This window comes from Vigna angularis, chromosome 2 (assembly GCF_016808095.1).
Source record: "Vigna angularis cultivar LongXiaoDou No.4 chromosome 2, ASM1680809v1, whole genome shotgun sequence".
NCBI classification, from domain to species: Eukaryota; Viridiplantae; Streptophyta; class Magnoliopsida; order Fabales; family Fabaceae; genus Vigna; species Vigna angularis.
The window spans coordinates 40023446-40031065 of record NC_068971.1 but is presented as its reverse complement, the minus strand read 5'-3'; positions in this window follow the sequence as shown (position 1 = coordinate 40031065).

Genomic DNA, 7620 nt, shown 5'->3' with positions numbered 1-7620 from the left:
AAAAATAGACAGTACATATAATATATAATAAATTATAAATTATAAAAACTAAAATAAATAAATTATTTTAATTTTATGAATATATTTTATAACAACTCTTAATAGCGGATAAAAAAACTCTTAAATAAAAAGTCTTTACTTTTGTCTATTTTTAAAACAAAATTAAATCACTTTCATTTACTTTAACTATTTTGATAAATATAAAACAATAGTAAGTTAAGTGCTTAAGAAACTATTTTATTAGTTTAGTTTACATCCTTTTAAAAGGATAAATGTTAAATTTTTTCTATATTTCCTAGTTCTACTTCTAAGTATTTTAGAGTTTCACAAGTTAAATGAGATATAATAATTATTATCTTACTTGGTCTAGGTTTTTTTATCAATGTTTGACCGTTCAGGTGAAATTTTTATTATGTTTTGAAGACTCTATGCAATTTTAATCATGTTTTTCTATATGAGGAGTTGTTATTGCTTGGATTCTAAGCAAATGTTAGGTAAGAAAAACTAAATTTTGACTAAAAAAATGTGTTTAAGTTAGTTTTAATTTTTAATTTTGAAATGTTTATTTACATTTGAGTATGAAAGTTGAGATTGGATTGTAATGAAAAAGTGAATGTTAATGTTGGTAGTATGGGTTGAGTGTTCTACAATCATATTTTTATTTCCGAACTAAATTGGTTGTGATAGCAAAATTAAGTGAAATATGATGTTAAAACATGTTGAAATAAGTAGGAGTAATGTAATTGAATTAAAAAATTGGTTTGTTATTTGTATATTCTTAATGTTTTACATATATTGATGAAGCATTGGTTGACCACTCTAAGTGGAATTTAAGTGGTAAGATTTATTATAGATATAGAGTATTATCACTCAAACATTCGTCTAGTCGTTTAGTGATCAAGTTTCTCGCTAAGTTATGACTTGAAGTTTGATTAAGAGAGATGTCACATCAAATTTCTCTTCTTAGAAGTTTCTCAAGCTATGTATTGTCATTAAAACAATGATGAGACAAAGTTTTGAGTTTATTATTAAATGTAGTAGTTTGATGCACTTAGTCATGTATAGTGTGCTTGAGTGATGGAAAATCACTTTTGATTCTCTCTCCATTTAGAGTTTGGACATTTAAATAGGTTACTCACTCAAGTAAGGAAGATGTCATATTAATTTATTATCCTCCATAAAAAAAAAATCACTTGAGACTATACTTGAGTAATATGTATCATGAGTGAAGTAAGGATGATGTCACTTAAAATATGTGAGTTATTGTTCAACTCATAAATCAAGTGACACTCTTCTTTATTTTTTCAAGTTATTATTAGATCTACAATGAAGTGAGTTTGACCTACAATAATATTAAAATATCATTTTAGTAAAAAACTTAATAAAAGCTTTTAAGGAAGGAAAACAATAAAACACAATTTTTATATTGGTTCACTTTGCCTGAGCTACTCTAGTTCTCCCTTAAGAACTCTTAAGGGGTTCTATTAATCTTATCAGAGATTACAACGAATTTAATCCACTCCTGGTTGCAAGTATTATTACAACTCTTGGCCCCCTAGTCAATCTTGACTAGTCCTAGTATTATAAACCATGTTTGCTTCCCCTAGTCAATCCTGACTAGTCTACGTATTATAAACCAATCTTGGTTTCCTAGTCAATCCTGACTAGTATGAGTATTATAAATCATTCTTGATTCCTCTAGTCAATCCTGACTGGTCCGAGTTTACCCACTCTTGATTGTTGAGTATTATGATCACTCTTTGTAACCAAGTTTTGTCAATTACTTCTAGTCCCTTAATCTAAATAAGTTTTATTTGTTGGTGTATAAATTTTGTTTCTAATTTTATCTTTTGAGTAATTTTAAAAAAATTAATTTTATAATTATATTAATAATAACTTTTTTTTGTTATATTAAAAAAGTAAAACATGTAGAGATATAAAAAATGACGTTTTAAAAGTGACAGTGATTTTAAAAGTAGTATTATTTTAATATTAAATTTTTTTAATATAAATAGATTATTTATGAACAAGTTTCATTATTTTAAAATACACCATATCTCTAAAAACCACTTTTATAGAATGATCTTATTTTTCTCTAAGAGTTCTTCCTATCTACTCATCTAATTTAAGAACTGAGACCATATATGATTGATCCTTGCGGCAAACTCTTCAGTTTGAACCGATCAGTTTCTTTGTTCATGTAAGTTGAGTTTTAGTCCCTTTTATTTGTCTTTTCTATTGTATGTTGTATGTGTGTCTTCTTTTACTTGCATGCGTCTTGTTATTCATCTATATGAGTCTTTGTTGATTAGTGATCATAACGATATGTCTTGATTATTCATGTGATATTTCTATGTGTAGATAGAACATCCTATGAGTTGGGAGGAGTTTCGTTGGTTAGGGTCTTGTGAGCTCGTGAATAGGTAAGGGAAGCTAATTATATTATTTTTAAGTTATAGATATCTTGAAACTTCTCATTGTATGATTGATGAATTGATGAGATGATTGATCTGTGTGATGAGTATGACTTATTGAATTGTGGTTAGGCTCTTAAATTGTATGATGAAATTTGATGAATTGGAATTTGTGATTTGAATGTTTGATTCATGAATTCAATGGTTTGGATTTGATTTTGTGAGTTTAAGAGAGTTACAATCTAAGTAATTGGTCAAGTGGTACGAGTTTTATTTAAAACTATTTTAAACGAATTTACTGATAAAAGATTACCTATTTAATCAATTGAATAGGTATAAGTTCTATTAAAAAGTACAAAATATAGGTCTAATATCTAGTATAACGCTAAGTAGTGATAGGGTGACGTTAAGCGTCCTATTTTGTGGATGGGATAGCGTTAAGCAGTGCCAAGGTGACACTAAGTACATAATTCTATGAATGGTTTGGTGTTAAATAGTGTTAGGGGGTCCTTGAGCACCATCCTTGTACTATAGGTTTAGAGCATTTTAACTCCAAGATGTTGAGTGCCAGAAAGTGTCGTTGGGTGCACACTTTTAAGAGAACTGTCGTTGAGCTTCACCTTTTGCGAGAGGTCTAACATTATGTTCCTCTTTTGAGTTTGAATTATCCTCTTCTTTAACGATTTGAAATGAATTCAGAATGAACTTTACGTATGTTTAAGAGTATTATGTTGTTTATTTAGGTGTGATTTTATGAATGTTAAAATAATTTATGAAGTTATTAGGGGGATGGTTGATATATTTAGGATTAATATGCACGGGAATAATGATGTATGAAATTGTGATGATGATAACCTTGTTAATGGATGTGAGTTTTGTATCTGTTTGGCATAATTCCATGGATCTCGTGAGAAGATTATATGGTGGCGTTTCTTTAGTGTATGCATTGGTTCAAGAATTCAAATGTTGGTGGTATGTGGTGAGAGTAGAATAGGGGTATGTGGTGAGAGGTGGAGGAAGTCCTAGTCTAGAGGCTTCATATTGACCAAAGATGATGATAAACTAACCTTGTGTGTGGTAAGGTGAAACCATTAGCAATGGCTCTACAGAGCACTATAGGTCACCACAAGTGCAAAACCCCTCGAGATTTCACATCAATATTTGAATCTAGATAATTGAGTCCAATGTCGTGTGTATCTATTTGATTTATTGTATTTAATTCATGTTTATCTTATATTTGATATTACGTTATTGTTTTAAAATAACTCTTTTGTACATTAGTTTATCCTATTATTTCTTTTGGTATTTCTTATATGTTTATAATAATCACCTTTGTGAACAAACGAGAGATAGGTGTTGAAGCATCTTTGGTGGAGGACGGTGATACTGGAAAGTATTCTTCCTTGTCGTCGTCTAATAGGTTTCTTGAGTTGTTTTAGAAATATTTTATTATTATCCTTATTGTTTTAAGATAACTATATTAATACCATATATTTTATATGTTGACACAATATAATTTGTTTATCAATCTTATAATATCTAGTTTTATCAATTGTAAGATGCTAATATTGGTTGTATTTTTTTAAATTTACTTTTATAATTATAATAATAATTATTTTATTTTATTTTTTCATTAAAAAAATAAAATGCATATTTTTTTAATAGTTAAGAATAGTTAATATAAATTTAGAAAAAGTACCGTAACTTCTTTTGTCACTTTTTGTTTTCTGATATATACTCTCTTTGTTTAGTTTTATAAGACATATTAGAGATTTTTTTTTCTCAAATCTGTTGTCGCTATTAAAGAAAATCAGTAATGCATTAAATACTTTTTTTCCATGACCTGTTCTTAATTAATGCTCCGAACGTTAAAATGAGTAGTTAATTAGTGAGACAAAGTGGCATACTTTTTTCCGCGCTCTAACGTTTAGAGCTCTTTATAGTTACAAGTTAAGAAAAGTAATAAAAATATAACTTTCTAAGGCAATTTAATTAAATCAGTCTCATTTTCTCAAAACATGCTTTTATATTTATTGAGATACAATAATTAATTGAAGATAAATTAGAAATAAAAAGATTAACATTTCATTTAAAAATTGAGAATATCAATTCAAACTTCACTCATTTTGGAATAGAGGGGTATCAAAAACTTATATAGTGTTTCCATAGTAAATATATTAACTTATATTCTTTACTACTTTGTGACAAAATCTTAAATATAATCCCAAACAACTTTTCAACTCTTTCCTTCTTTTCTTATCTGTTTCAATTTAAGAAAAAAAAAATTGTTCTTTTTATCTATTTCTTTAGACTTTCAATAACATATCATTTATTCTTTTTCCTATTTTAACTCAGCCTTTAATATTAAAATGGAGAGAAAAACGGATAAGATAAGAAATTGTATATACTAACTTGTTGAAGTAATAATTAAGATTTTACTTCCAATTAATTACACTTTCTTAAATATAACTGAAAAAGTATTTTTTTTTTGTATTATATTTAAGTTCAGATAAAAGTCATTCTAATAAAAACTAAGAAAATCATTATTTTGAAATTATGGAAATTGTTATTTAGTAAAAGGGGGCAAATAATAAAAAGTCGGAGAGAACAAGCTACCAGACACCCCAATATCCTAAGCTGATAAACAAGTCAACCACATCTGAAGGCGTTGACTTCATGAAAAGTAAAAGACGAAAGAGAAAGATAACAATGGAGGTCTCTAAGCTCCGTTAATTCATCTGTTACACTCAAAACCCTAAAACAGCCTAAGCTTCAGCTTCAGATCCAGAGGCTTTGTCTTCCCATCTCCAAGTTGAAGCGAGGAAGCCCATTCCATAAGCGTTGCCACAGTCGGAGGGTTTTCCCTCCGAACTTGAATCGGTATCATACTGCGTGCCTCCATCTGAGACAGGAAATTCACGGTTCTCCGCTGCTGCGTCAGATCGTAGGGACGGTAGCGTTGTTGTGGTGGCGAAGGAACCACCATTGCAGAGGAGTTGTTATATTTAGATGGTGAAGTAACCACCGTGTCAAAAGTTTTTTTAGGTTTTAGTTGTGGTGGAGTAGCAGGGTTCTTAGGATTTCCCTTATGGGATGTGTCCATGTTTTTTTCTGGGGATTTGATTACTGAGTGAGTAGCAGAAACAACCTTTGTGCATTCGGTAACAGCTTTGTCGCTGTTTTCGACAACCTCTTCATTATTCATTTTGGTTTTGGAGGAGAATGAAAAAGGAGAATGTAAAATTTCAATGAAAAGCTGCGCCTGTGGCTGTGAAGATCAGAGTGGAAGAGATGGTTATATATAGTGAGGATTTGGCCTCAGAGTGAAAGGGGTTGCAGTGATGATTTGGACGTATGTGTTGAAATGAGAGTGAAGCTTAATGGCGTGAACGGTATTTTACAATACTTACACTACAAAAAAAAAAGCATTACCGAAGGTCAGAAGCTCTCGGAAACAACCTAAAATCGTCGGTAAAAGGTAATTACCGAAGGCTTATCGACGGCTAAAGAGCCCTCGGTAAATTCCTTATCGCTAACATTTACCGAGGGCCAAAAGCCTTCGGTAATTACCGAGGGTCAAGTCTTCGGTAATTACCGAGGGCTAAAAGCCTTCGGTAATTACCGAAGGGCGAATTTTCTGCTATCCAGTAACTAATTATGGTGCAGTTTATGATCTGCTTTGGTGCCAATTGAAACAGAGATGTAGAAAGAAGAAGAAACTTAAAACAATGCTTAAAATAAAAAGAACCTAAAAGGAATTCTAGCTAAAGACTAAAAACAGAACCTATGCAATGAAAAGAAATCTTAAAACAACAAATCCTAATTTACAAGCTCAAACAGAACCTAGAAAATGAAAAGAATCTAAAATAACTACTAAGAAAACAGCAACAGAACAAGAAACTAAAAGAAGGAAGAGAAAATAGAAACAGGAAAAGAAAGAAACCTAAAAGAAGTTCTAACAGAATCAATGAAAGTAAAAGAATCTAAGAAGTATTAACAATCAAAACTAAAAACTAGCTAATTCCTATTAAAAAAACCAAAACAGATTATGAAAGATATTTACACACTAAAACAAGAATAGTAAACTACACTAAGTATTTAAAACTAAACCAGACCTAAGCTAAAGGAAAAACAGCTCAGAGAAAAAAAATTATCCCTATTTTATTACTAAAACTAATGCTAAACACAATTATTTACATCAGAACAAGTATTTTTAAATTTATACCTTCCCACCCCCATACTTAAGAGGCACATTGTCCTCAATGTGTGAGTGAGTAAGGCTTCCTAATAACAACACAGACAAACCACAGATATATACAGATCAAACATGCAGAATTAGAATTTAACAAGAAATATGTACAACAAAATCAAGAAAAATGAACACAACATGTACAAGAATAAAATTAAACACATTCAAATCTCTAAAACCGTTTCTCTTCATTCAAACATAGCGTTGAATTGAAGGAGAAGAAGGGAATCGCCGAGGCTAACCTGGGGCATGCTGTGAGTGATACCACAACTATGCATGATGCCACAACAACACTCAGTTAAGCTGCAAAAACCATCAATCAGAATCCGCTTTCTTTTTTTCTAATCTCCTTCCTCTTTGCTACTTTTTACATTACTTTAAACCTATTCCCAATTCTCACAATTATTAAAAATAAAATATTCTTTTAAATAAGTTTTGAAAAACACATATTTATCGTAGTTGTATTGTTATCTCTGTCGTTTAGGGAATAACTTGAACGACAAAGCAGATTAGAATGGTTGACTTTATGAGCAAACCACTGTTGAAGATGGTGGCATCCAACAATACTAGCTCTCAGCCCACCATTTTTATCAAATTCAACATATTTTATGTTTTAATTTATCTTAATGTAAACAAAAACAAGTCTTTATAACTCATTTTTTCTCTTTTTATGACCAATTTAATCATTATACAGTATCTATGATATTTGCATTTAATTACTAATTATTTTAAAGTCCTGAAAAAGATTGTTATAACTTTACTTGTTCCTAGTTAGTAACGACCAATAGCAGACCGACATCAAACCAAAAATAGCTGTCCAAGAAGAAAATAAGTTGTACAGTTTAAGAAGCTCCATCGAAAATGTATTCAAACAACAAATTCTAGTGCAGCAGCAAGTCCAATCCACGTTTAAAAATTGAATACATCAAGAGCAACACCAAATAAAATTATCACTGC